General features: G+C 32.8%; 1 pseudogene; it reads left to right on the top strand.

Annotated features, from left to right (window-relative positions):
• The window catches only part of LOC123193150, a 97,180-nt pseudogene extending 87,912 nt beyond the window's left edge, over positions 1-9,268 (top strand).
• Positions 9,269-14,044: the final 4,776 nt, after the last annotated feature.

The following is a 14,044-nucleotide window of genomic DNA, read 5'->3' as shown; positions in this document are numbered from 1 at the left end:
TACAATACATGGCTTTTAGGCATTAATCAAATCAAAGTACACATACATGGCTTTTAGGCATTAATCAAATCAAAGTACACATATATGGCTTTTAGGCATCAATCAAATCAAAACTTAAACATTCATACAATCAAGAGGTTAGGCATGCATAGAACTCCATGTTCGTATATCATTATCAATTCGATCAACAAGATTATTACTACTCTATTTAAACATCTTTAGATCATGTATATAATAGAAACAATATGAAGATCACATGATCAAATAAGGGTAACCATTTTACTTACTTGGATTCTAGTGACCCTATAGATGACGAAAATACCCCTTATCTCTTTTTCACACTTTCTGCTTTTTATGACAAGATAATGAAAAAGTATTAAGGTTATTATATTTTTATTTTATCTCTAAGACGTGATATACAGGTGTGTATAAACCATACACGATCGTGTGTCTAATTACATAACTAAAACAACTTTCTGTTTTTTTATGATCACAATCTGATCCACTAATTGACCTTTTGTTGACCATACATGACCATGTATGTCTTCATATACGAGCATGTACCCTTGAAAAATCATTAAACATTGTATTTTAAAACTAAAACTGAAATACCCTTATAATATCTATAAGGATGACTAAGTTTATAAGGATTGTAGGTGCTACAATCCTCCACTTATAATATGAATTTTATCCTCAAAATTTATTCAAATAGATATAGGAACCTCTACTTGCTCAGCCTTTTATATGGCTTCCTCAACTTAGTGATTCCTCTAAAAAACCTTTCCTTGGGAATCTGCTTACATTTAGGCTCTTTAACTAACTAGTCTAATATCTAAATTGGACGCTTCTTGTATACCAAATTATCATTTAGCTCGACATCCCCAACACTAAGCATATGGGTGTGGTCATTGACATACTTGCATAACAACGATACATGAAACATGTTATAAATGCGATCCATGCTTACAAGCAGCGCAAACTAGTAGACAACCTTACTTAGATGTTTTAGTACCTCAAAAAATCCTACAAATCGGTGCTAACTTGCCTTTCCTGTCAAATCTCATAACATGCCTATAGGAGGCTACTTTGACAAACATCTTATTATCTATATGAAACTCAAGATCACGTTTTTTCTAATCTATGTAAAGTTTTTGATGATCTTGGGCTTGCTTTATCTTCTCTTTAATCATCCTCTGGGTCTTCTTGGTTCCTAAAGATTGAATTAAGACATCTCTCTCTTTTATCTTATCCTAGGGCAACAGTTATCTACATCTCCCGCCATACAAAACCTTATAAGGAGTCATCTTAATGGTTACCTAACAAATATTATTATAAGCAAACTTCATCAAAGATAACACATCCATCCAACCTACTTATCTATCCAGGCAATAAACCCTTAACATGTTCTTGATCATATGATTGACTCTCTCAATCTATTTATTTAAAGGATTTTGACGAGAAAATTAGAATTTTTAGATCATATTCACATCATATGTAACAATGGTAATATAAAATTTATATGTTGTTTCAAGAAATAAAACATAGAAATATGTAAACTATCTTGTACCTTGTAAGTTGACTTGAAGTTTGGAAGCTTGAATCACTAAAATAAGTGATCTCTTGACTTGCACCCTTCAAGGAAGAAAAATGGTGCTTTTCCCGACAAAAGAAGAAGAAGAAGAGAAAATGTAATATTTTTTCTATATTTTTCTCTCTTTTATTAAACTAAAACTTGATATTTATTAAGTTAAAACATGTGTTCAATTCTCATTGGTTGATAATTAAGAAAAATTAGAATTTGACACATACTGAATAATTTGTGTCCAAAATTGTTCATTCTAACTTTCTAAACAATTTAAAATGTGTAAAATGATAATTTTGCCCATTTTCTGAATCTTATTCGAAAAGCACAATTTTTTATCCTCAGAAAGTGCTAGCCAACCATGGATAAATATTTTCAGCTTCATAACACCATTTTCTTCCTTGAAATATGGGTGTGATCTTCAAGGTTTATAGTGGTGTAGCTGTGGGCCCCATATCAGATGATATATTTTATTATATCATTGTATAACTCAAAATTGTCGTTAACTAATATATTTTGTTTTATGCTACAAAATGAAGCTCCCATTGATCATGTGGTGTCATCTAAAAATGTCCCATGACCCCTACATCACAATGAAGTACAAGCTTCACATAATGTCAAATGAACCTTTCTTACTCACACTTACCACGTAGTCCAATCTTTCCATCATTAAATCCCGATTAAACTTGGATTCATGGAATGTTAAAATCCAATATTTAATTTTTTCGAATATCAAGTCATACATCATAACGTGCCGTATCGAAACTCTTTTTATGTGGTCCTTTATTTACACTGGCTAGTGTCTTAGATTTTTATATTTCTCGATATTTGTATAGGAACTCGGGAGCAGTCGAGCTGACGGATCCCTATATGATCATCACTTGTCCTCTTACTCAAGCAATATATGATCAAAACGACTTCTGAACGAGACATGATTAGCTTCGTGGTATACATCGTATAAACCATATATTCTGGAACAAAGCACAACTGTGATATCTCAAGTCAAAGAATCTATACACTAGTATGATTTACGATGTATCATTGACTACATATTAATGCCCATGTGATCATCGTTCAGCGGTCACATTCGATAAACAATATAGTATAATAACCTTTGATCAGTTCTCTAACCATCAAATGGTTCCATTGTTTACCCATGTGTATATCCACCATGTCTAATATCATCTATTGATATACTGTGGTGATATAGCATACACCCACTATGCAATACTATTGTCCAAATAGATTGCCTATGCAGGGAACAATTTGATGACGTTTATTAAAACTCATTGGGACTTTTCATATGTCGTATGCATGTAGTTAATATGGATGTAATATACAACTACAACATAGATATAAAAGTGACGTAAAAAATATGTGAAGTATGACAAAACTCTTCTTTTATTAATAATGTATATGCAAGATATACAACCTTTAAAACCAATTAAAGCGATTGGTTTTTAGGGCATCTTCTAACACTATTGGTCTAAGGATGCTATGTTATGTTGAATACCAATCTCGTAGCCAAGGATTTCTACATATTCTACCAAAATGTTGAGACAAATTTGGTTTCTTGATTTGATATTATTGTCCTAAGTACTCTATGAAGTCTGACAATCTCTCCCACATAAATTTAACTTAGTTGGTCTATACTTATAGTGTCTCTGACTACTATGAAATGTGTCAACTTGATCAATCATTCAACTATAACCTATAACGTATTATAGCCACCTCTAACCTTCGATAATCCAACCACTAAGATGACAAAAGAATTCCAACCAAATGCATCTAAAACCTTTTTATTTTTAATTGAAATACATGATAAATAGACGTGTATGTCATTATCAATTAATGACATGTTTTAAATCCTCACCTGCTGACCATGCACAGGCATGACATATAGGCACACATGTCATCCATACTTAGTCAATTTCACTCTTCTTACAAGAAAAGATTATTTTGCCTTTGCTACTTGACACACGAGCCTATGGCCTTCCCAAATGGTTGTGCAAGCCTAATTTCACAAATAATAAGTAATCACTAGTAAAGCTCGAAATACCAAAATACCCTTAGAGGAATTTGTAGGTATTATACTCTTTATATTTGGTGGACTTAGGAAGTACTCATAACTTTTTGAGTAAGCAGACAACTAGCAAGTTACGGTGTCCTTTTAAACTTGTAGAAGGCACTAGAGTGGTAGTAGTTAATGAACAAGAATTTTAGTGTTAATTTAGGTGCAAGAAAATTATTTCCCTTACATAGTTTCTTTTGGCATTTGAAGACTCCATCCTGATTTTGTTTCACCTCTATTCCCAAAAGTAAGACATCAAGCCAAGGTCTTTCATCTTAAATACTTTGATCATTTTGGCCTTCGACTTCTTTATTAGCTCCTCATCACTTTCTATTACAAGCATTTTATCAACATAAATATAAACTATGATCAAATTATCATTAGTTTCTTTTACATACAATGTAGTTTCACTTAGGCTTTTAATAAAGCTAAGACCTAGTAGGTGTTTTTTAGTCCTATTATACTAAGCCTTGTGAGCCTATTTAAGGCCATACAAGGCCTTATTTAACAAGTAGACCTTTTCCTCTTGTCCCTTGACTTGGAAACCTTCTAGTTGCTTCACAAAGATCTCTTCTTATAAATAACCATTTATAAACATGGATTTTACATCCAACAGGCAAAACTTCCATCCTTTCTGTGTTGATAAGGTAAGTAGCATTTTAATTGTATCAAGTCATGCTATTAGAGCAAAAGTTTCAATGAAATCTACTCCAAACACTTGAGCATACCTTTTCATAACTAATCTAGCTTTGTATTTGTTTATAAAACCATTTGCATTAAGTTTGCTTTTATAAACCCATTTGACACCTATACGTTTTTTGTGTAGAGGTTTGTCCACTAGTTCCAAAGTGTTATTTTTTTTCATTCATTTTGATCTCTTCTTTCATTATTTTAATCTACTTGTCATCCTTTTTTACCTCTCTAAACTTTACAAGCTCAAAAATAACAATGTTACACCTTTCATAAATATTAGACAATGGTTTTGTACCTTTGACAGGTATATCATTTATGTCATCCTCATGATTTTGCTAAGATTTTGAGTGTTGCTTCTTTTCTAACTTTTTCCAATTTCATTCTCTATCCTTCATGAACTGAACATCTCTGATCACAAGAATTTTTCCATTTTGTGATTAGAAAATTCTATAAGCTTTAGATGAGTTGTTAAATCCAATAAAGACTTATAGTTCCACCTTCTTATCTAGTTTGTCTCTTTTTACTTGTGGCATATAAGAAAAACATAGGTAACCAAAGGTTCTTAGATGTTGCAAGTCTAGTTTATAACTAAACCATGCTTCAAATGAGGTTATCTTCTACAAAACCTTGGTGTAATCTGTTCAGTAGAAAGGCTATTGTGTTTGCAACTTTTGTCGACAATTTCTTTGGCAACTCTTTTTATACAACATGCACCTTGTCATCTCTGTTATAGTTTTTTTTTTTTTCTTTCAATTAGTTCTTGTTATTGTGAAGTATAGGGTGTCGTAAGTTAGTGCTTAATATGAGCTTCTTCACAAAATTTGTTAAACCTATCAGAAGTGTAATCCCTCCCATTATTTGACTTTATTACCTATATTCTGCAACCACTTTGATTCTCCACCAATTCTTTAAATTTCCAAAATACACTAGTAAACTTAGATTTGAATTTAAGAAAATAAATCCAACAAAATCTAGTATAATCTTAAATAAATACAATATAGTACTTACTTCCATTTAAGGATGATATTTTTTGAGGTCTTTCAATATCTATCTGAACCAATTAAAGCTTATATGCTACTTTCCATGCAGTTTGAGGTAAAAGACTTTTTGACTTGTTTACTATACTGACAAGCCACACAATGTACCACCCTCTTTTCCACAGTAGTACTCTTTTCACTAGATCATGTTTTTGCATATAAAGAAGTCCAACATGATGGAATGCCTAAGCCTTCTATGCTATAATTCTGTATTGCTTATGTTACATTGAAAGACTATTTACCCCTTTTCCATTAGATTCAGAGTAAAGCTTTTTCCTCTCATTTTTATAATAAATGTGTCTTTGCCTTCAACATCTTTGATCTTGCACCATTTGCCTTCAAATAATAATTTGAAGCCTTCTCAAGCAGTTGTCCAACACTAAGTATGTTTTGATCAATGTTAGACACATATAAAAACATCAACAATGTATTTCAATATTGTTAGGCTTTTTATAGCCATTGTTCCTTTGCCCTTAACTGCGATAAATTCACCATTTCCAACCTTAATTTTGGAAATTTCAGTTTTATCAAGTTCTTCAAAAAACTCCTGATCATTTGTCATATTATTTATACAACCACTATCAATAAACCAAGATTTCTTAGAATTATTGTTTGTTGCAGAACATGATGCAACAAATAATTACTCCTGTTGATGTTATTCAATAACAACGTTTGCTTCCTTTGCATGCTTTTGTGACTTGCAAATCTTCTCTATGTGCCCAGTTTGACCATATTTTCTACATTGAATATCTAGCCTGCACTAACACTTGTTCTGTAGATGATTGGTCTTCTTGCAATGTGGACAAAGTGGATAAGTTTCATCCTTGCTTTTGTTGTTGCTTGACTTTTTGATGTTCCGCTTCCTATTGTTCCTCCTTTCTTTGCCTCTTCCTGATTTTTGCGCCTTTGCTTGAAAAGCACCCACTATAGAATTCTACTGTTTTTTCAACCTTTTTCACTCTTATGCCTGCAATGCATTCACCAACTCTACCAAGCAAATGCTTGATAGATCCTTTGAATCTTCTAAAAAAGAGATTTTAGCTTTATATTTCTCAGGTAATGTAACCAAAATTTTTTGTACATTTCTTTCAATAGAAAAATCCTTACCAAGTAGTCTCAACTTGTTTACAATACTAAACAACTTGTTAGAGTAATCTTTGATGGATTCTGACTCTTTCATTCTTAGTATCTCGAATTCACTAATCAAATTTAGTACCTACATGTTCTTTGTCCTCTGAAATTTAGTACCTACTGTTGGATTAGCAGGTAATGCAGGAACTTTGTAGTCATCATCCACTGCTTCCCATAAATCAAAAGCATCCAAATGAACAACCATTCTGATAGCCTTGGCTTGATAATTACTACCATCAAACATTAGTGGTGTGATAGATGAGAATGTTGTATCTGTTTCCATTGTCGTGACTTTGGTTTAGTGTTTATGTTTTGGTTTGTGATTTTGTGTAGAGGGTTTTTGTTTGTATTTTTTTTAAATTAACTTAACTCACAAATCCCTCAGGAAGCTTGGCTCTGATACTAATTTTGTTGGTTTTTACAGAGATAAAGCATAAAAAATAAACTCTTAAGAAGGAATAATGTTATTTTTTTTCTTTCAATGCATCTTCCTTAAATACAAAAAAGATTGCTAATTACAAGGTATGATCTTCCTATTATCAAGCCATAAACAAAAGGCATGATCTTCCTATTCTTCCTATTATCAAGCCATAAACAAAAGACCACTAACACACTGCTAACTTCCTAAAAATTTGGTTAAACATGACATATTCAGTTTGGCCACTTCCTATGCATATCTCATTCTTCATCACAAATTAGCAGCCCATGTCTACATAATGCAGCTAATAAGGCATTCTTGCAACGCACTCCAATAGTTACACACAAGCAACATAATGCCTCTGAAATCGGTTCAACCCAAGTTTCTTTGCTTACAATCCAATTTGTATATTCAACCAAACAAGCAGAAAATTAGTTGAAGAAGAGAATAGTGCTGGTAACTAGAGGTGCCAGCTCCTCCCGCCTTATCCTCCCCTCCAATTTCTTGCTATCTTCTTTTGCTTTCCTTTCTCTTTCATGCCTTTTTTATATTGTTGTCCCATTTCCATGCTTCACCAATTCTCCTTTGGTTCTCATGTGTCCCACCCTTTTGCTACAGTAACAGATTTTTCCACCTCACCACAAGCTAATACTCCCTTGTTTTTGCCCTTACGTTTCTTGTTGTACACCTTCGTGATAAGAGGCCTAAGAGTTACTTTCATTAGAAGGGGTTTTCTCTATGATGCCAGTCAAGCTAATAATGATAACCACAGAAATTGGAATACACATTATTCTATCATCCCATTTTACTTATAAGAGTTTGTGCGTGTGTTATGCATGTAATTGTCAATGCATTCACCTATGGCCAAAGATGTATGAAACTAATCAAGATTCTTCTAGTAATAATACATTTTGAATTTCCATGTGTTTCTATTTCAGAAGGTTATTGTTTACCAGTTCAACATGGCTGGAAAGTTTGCGGTGATTACTTGTGTTGTTGACAACATAACTGATAACTTGAGACCTACTCGTGCTGAAGCAACTGATGTTACTAATGTTGTATTGGATGGTAACTTTTACATGTCTAGTTCAATATTGAATGTGTTTTTATTTTTTGTGGAAATCATATGTCGTTGTTGATGGTAATTCATAATGTTTCGATGTGAGAAAATGGATGCTATGTGATCCATGGCATTTTGTATTATTGTATTTCTTCCAGTTTTAACCACCAAGTCATTGTTGAAATTCTATAAATTGTAGTATACACTGAACTAGAATTTTAGTTTTAGTAATTATATTTTATTAGTACTGTTATCTTTTTTTTTTTGGGATCAAGGAGTGATGCGATTCTTCATGGAGTGGAGACCCTGCGAGGATTATACCCTGTTGAGACAGTTTCTATTGTTGGAAAAATTTGTGCTAAGGTAAGTTTTGCTTAGTTTTGAAAACTAAAAGTTTGTCCATATTCTTGTATCATAGTGGGGATACTTCTTTTTTTTCTCTGTCTTTGTTGTCAGACAAGAACAACAATTTAAGCAACTGCTTTCTTTTATTCCATGGGTAAGATTTTCAGTGTCAACTTTTTACATGGCTTTGCACAGATTTAGTTAGTATGGCCTTTAAGGATTTTATTTTTTTCATTCCTCTCTTTGGATGCTCTTTCTTTTAATTTTTGTAATGCTTGTATATTTTGGCTTCATTCTGTTGAAGATTTTTGGTTGGTATGGGCTAGTGTTCATACTAAGCACATATATTCCACTTCTGACTATATGGCAAGTATTGAAATTCTACTAAAAGGGAAGAAGTGTTCTCTCTTTGTTTTTAACTTGGGCATTTGACAAGTAATGAAGCAAATTTGCCAATCAACGAATGAGACAAATTCTTGTGTTCTTTTTAACATTTTTTCCTGTGTTTTCTTATATAATGTGATAATCTAATAAAATTGTTGTCCGCAGGCAGAGAAGGTATTTAACCATGACCCGTATTTAAAGAGAACTGTCAAATGTCGGAGAACCAATGACTCATTTGGAATCCATTGCTTCCCCTGCAGTACTTGTTTTCACGTTCTGTTTTGTTCTTCTCCTAAATCAGTCTTTCCTTCTCTACATTTGTGATTGTACCACCATGCATTTTAACCTCACAGACATGTTTATTTGACTGAAGAAAACTTTGGAATTAAAGTTTTTTATTCTAGTCTTTATATAGGTACATGCAACCATCAAGGTTAAGGCCTCTACAATTATCTGCTTTACTTCAAGTGGAAGAGCAGCAAGGTCTGTTTTCTTTTACTGTTTATTTTTTGTTCACTGTATAAGATGGGACATTCATGATTTGTAAATTTTTTACTGGGATTTTATATCTGAAAAAACAATTAGATAGCATGGATTAATAATGGCATGATATGGTGAGAGATTGTGTTTGTCAAACCTTTAACTATAAAATTTGATTTATTTGTCCGTATATCCTTTCCCTGCAGTTTAACTCTTCTTTGTTCACACCGCTTGTGGGTGAGGGTGAGGATTTATCTGTCACTCTGTTATATGGATTTTAGAGAACATGACAATTTATGATTCACCATGCCAATGTCGAAAAATAGCATGTTCTATTAACAACCGCCTAGAAATTTACTTTCTTGAAAAGAAAACGTTTTAATTGCATCCTTATTTTTTTATTTTGTCAATTATGTTCTTCCTTAAATTATCTGCTGTGTGGTCCATAATGTATTTCACTCTTTAAGTTGAAACTAAGCTCAAAATTTTTATTTGCTCCATCGATGATTTTGTGCCAGGCAAGGCAATCGCTCATTTTAAGAGGCCTTTTCCTATGCTTGAAGATTCTCAACATCTGGTATGGTTTAATTTATTGTTAATTCAAACATTTCAATGTTAGGATTCATTTCTGTTTTAGGAGGAAAAGTAAAAGACGCTCTATAGTTAGACACTACACGTAACTGAAGTTTTGTTGAAACTGAATAGTTATGAGTAGTTGAGGTGCCTCACTGGGTCTTTAAAATGTGTTCATATGGGTCAAGTTTCATTTTCAGTTCTCAATAACGCTTAATAATGATATATAAGCTTCCAATTTTTGATTCACTGGGATTTGCAGGCTGGGTCAATAGGTGCATCAAATGAATCTGTTCTGAAAGTTGCTCTTGATCATGCAAGGCTCTTGATCATGCAAGGCTTTTGGTGTTATAACGTCTCATGGCCGTGTAGTTGTTTGCCAAAAGGTTCGAGACGCAGCTGTTGTTAAGATCATCGAGCTTGAAGGGTAATATCATCAACAATCTACTCTATTTCATTTCAACATTCTGGTGCATTTAAAAAATTTCTAGATTCTTAAGTTCCAGACCAAAATGAGCAAAGATATTACATGATAAAGCTTATACTGAGCCAACTCTTATTGTTGTTTTTTTCCTATTCAGTTCAGTTAACTGTAGATTATGTGCAAGGAACCTATTCAATTGGGCTTTGTGAAGAAAATTAAGAGAATACATTTGATGGTGTATGTTTTACGAGTGAAGAGGCGGGACTGTTGAGCCAGAACTTGCATATGTTAAGCATCTAGATTTCATTTGAAGTCATTTCTCAATGTTAAAAGTTTTTTAATGTGTTTAATGTTAAAAGCTCAGACAGGTTTTAGTTTCATAAGAAAAGTTTCTCGAAGAGAAGTACATCATTTGACAAAAAAAAAAAAAAAAAAGAAATTATCTTTAATGTTGATTGTGATAGATATTTAAGACAAATGCCTCCCTTCTCATGAGTTATCTTATAAAAACTGCAGTAAAAGCCTGTCAAACAGAAAGCAAAACAATAATCTACGCCGTAAGCAAAATTCTATGTATCCTCTCGGAGATAAAAACGATTATGCTAAGTTAACACTATGAAAAGTTTCACCTAAGAGCAGAAAATTTATCAAGCACAAACATCCCCACCATGTTTAGATTTACAAAAACAGGATTTGTCAGCACACAAACAGTAGTCTATAATATATCTATCCAGTGTATTTTCCGTGGGGCCAACAGGTTTAAGAGCCTCATGTGCAAGGTCTCGACCTAAAATCCCTGCCAAGTCAAATGGGTAGTTTCACATGACCGATGTGGTCATCATCTTTCTAGACAACCACTTCCGGCTATCATTCTAGACCACCAATAGGTTTACAAAAATCTCAAATGATATTTTAACAACTTATTTCACCCAGTATAATTCAGCACTCAGCTTAATTCTAAAACTCTCATATAGATGAGACGAATTCTCATATGTTTTGTTTGTTAGAAAAACATAAATTTAAAATAATAATAATTAATAAGTTTAAAATATAAATGACATTAAAAAAATGCCACAACATAGAATCAAGTTTAAACTTGACTTATCATATCAAATTCTAGCTCGACTATGCTTAAACTCATTGAGTTTGAGTATAAGCTCAAGCTCGACTTCCTTGAGTCAAGCCATACCTAATTAAACCCATGCTTAAACTTGGTTCAGTTCGAATATACCTTTAATTGTGGAAGTCATACGATAATAACTAATACTCTTCATTATTCCCAACTGAGAGTTTTGGGAATTTGAATCTTGTTTCTTGCAGTGAAATATGAGGATGACATGGAAGTCATCAAGATATTGGCCTACATTTTGGATTGAGTGTGTTGGAGTAGGTGCTATAAAACATTTCATAAAAGGCTATTTGCATAATTTCATCAAGACATTGGGTCATATTTTATTATTAATTAAATTGATATTTATTCATATCTTGTTGCGTGTGTGTGTGTGTGCGCGTGTGTATGATGAGTGCTTTTATATTGACAAAATCATGATAAGAAAATCAACATGTAACATAATTTGAGAACCTATGAGTGTGTATGGTGGCCACTCTAGAAGCATTTGTAGTCTCAACATTGTTGAACAAAGAACAAAAATAATAAAATAAGACTAACATCATACTGAATGATCCTATTGAAAGGTAGCGATAAATCTTTTATATCGAGATTGTTGGTATCAATCTAGTGTAACATCTTGGTGCATGTTTATTACATGTTCAATGGACTAACATGTTAGAGTTAGTGTTTCACAACCAATCTTCCCAATGATATAAATCTATAAAAAGTCATATTTGAACATTATAGTGACACTTTTTATCTGTAAGACCACGTATTTGCATGTATATTTAGATAAATATCCTTAAATTGGTTGAACTGTAATGGGCGGATCAATATGTACCTTGATTATAAGGACCTTATGAGTACATATAGTGGTCAATCTAAAAGTATTTGTATCCTTAGTATTATCTTGAGTTAGGGCACAAATACTACAATAAAACTACTTGTCACACCTATAGGTACACACTAAGGGCATTTTTGCCATATCATATTTTGGATTTAAATTGTGTATAGTTATTAAGGATCAAAGCCTTGTATGTCCATGTACATTAGGAATGCATGCCCTATATATAGGTTGAGAAGGACAAAATGGTTATTTTATGCACAACGCATGAAGTGTCTATAGGGTTTTAGGGGGTCATTAACCCATAGAGCAGCGGAATTAAAATTTAAAAAAATATCAATGATCCTAAAGCCCATCCAAGATACCCATTTTAATGTACAGATTCATAAACATCTTAAACACATATAAGGTGTTTAGAAATTATACCTACGTTGTTGGCTTCTCTAAGACTTCACGTGTAACATCCCTTCCCAGAATTACTATCCACTAAAGGAGAAATGTTACGAATTAATATTCGAAGCGTTTATGTTTTTTAAAATACTTTAAAATGAACGCATCACCAAAAGTGTTTAGAAATTATTTTAAAAAAACTGAAAATCTGGAAGCGAATAAAAGATGTATATATCTCATATGAAAACTCATCTGAAATATCTAAGATCATAAAGTAATCATATACATGTCGTTAGATACAACTATACAACTATCTAAATAGGGCCAAAAATCAACAGTATCATATGCATGTAACAGAAACCATAGATGACCAACCCTAGTCTCGATCTATTTCGTTGACCTGACCCTACCTTGCAGCTACCTTAATCACCCATACTTGCAATCATGAAAGAAAATGAAGTGAGAGATAAGAACACTCAGTAAGGGGAAAGAATTAAGTAAACTATCTCCTTTCTTGTTCTAACTCACTCTCAAGACTCAACCTCACATCATAACCTCTATAAGAAATCGAAGGGATAATCTAGTTCATTCTTTACTATTTGAGTCATACTTTATCCCATCTGGTGTCTATTTGATACTTTCTAGAAGCTGACTATAGGGATTTGACACTTTTCTAAGCTCAAGCTCTTTTCTTTTCTCTTACTACATCATTTTTGAATCTGAATTGTGCTTTACTATGAGCATACTTTATTGTGAGCAGACCCTACTTGGGTCTATATCCTTCTACGGACGTGCCCTACTGCGCATAGTCTAGTGTAAAGTGCCCCCTTATAGTTCATAGCACGCATGCATACATTATATCTTACTAATCATGCTTTCATTTAAAACTATCCATAACTCACCAAACCATACTCTTGGGACTACCCTTGAATCTTGAGCCTCAAATTCCTTTTCTTGCTTTTCTTTTTCTCTCCTTTCTTTCTTTCTTCCTTTCCTTTTTCTCCTCCTTTTCTTTCTTTTCAAAAACTGTGAAATACTGTTTACGGGACTATTTATTCGATAAGGCAGTCTTTTTATTCATATAATTTAATAGTCCAAACGGTCTCTAATTCATACAAGCTATATATCAGTGAAAAGAGGATTCAAAGAGCTTTCGAACAAGCTATAATAACACTTATGGTTCATTAGATAAGGTAGTCAAAACATGAGACAAAATCAATGGCAAAACTGTAAATATTATCCAACTCTTTGCCATGAACAAAATCACACACATAGATACCCCAAATGGCAAAACAACATTTCTGAACTTCAAAATCATCATTTATAACATAGATTCAAGGAACCAGAAGCCTAAAACATGCAACATATCAAGGATAATAACCTTTACCTTATTTTAAACCAATCTTTACAAGTTGGCTCCCTTCTCTTTATCTTGCTTCCTTTATCATCAAAATCACCTTAAATCAACACCAAAACACACTAACATATTCATATAACATAC

This window comes from Mangifera indica, chromosome 12 (assembly GCF_011075055.1).
Source record: "Mangifera indica cultivar Alphonso chromosome 12, CATAS_Mindica_2.1, whole genome shotgun sequence".
Lineage (NCBI taxonomy): Eukaryota > Viridiplantae > Streptophyta > Magnoliopsida > Sapindales > Anacardiaceae > Mangifera > Mangifera indica.
The sequence above is the reverse complement of the archived record's forward strand: the minus strand, read 5'-3'. Positions and strand labels throughout refer to the sequence as shown.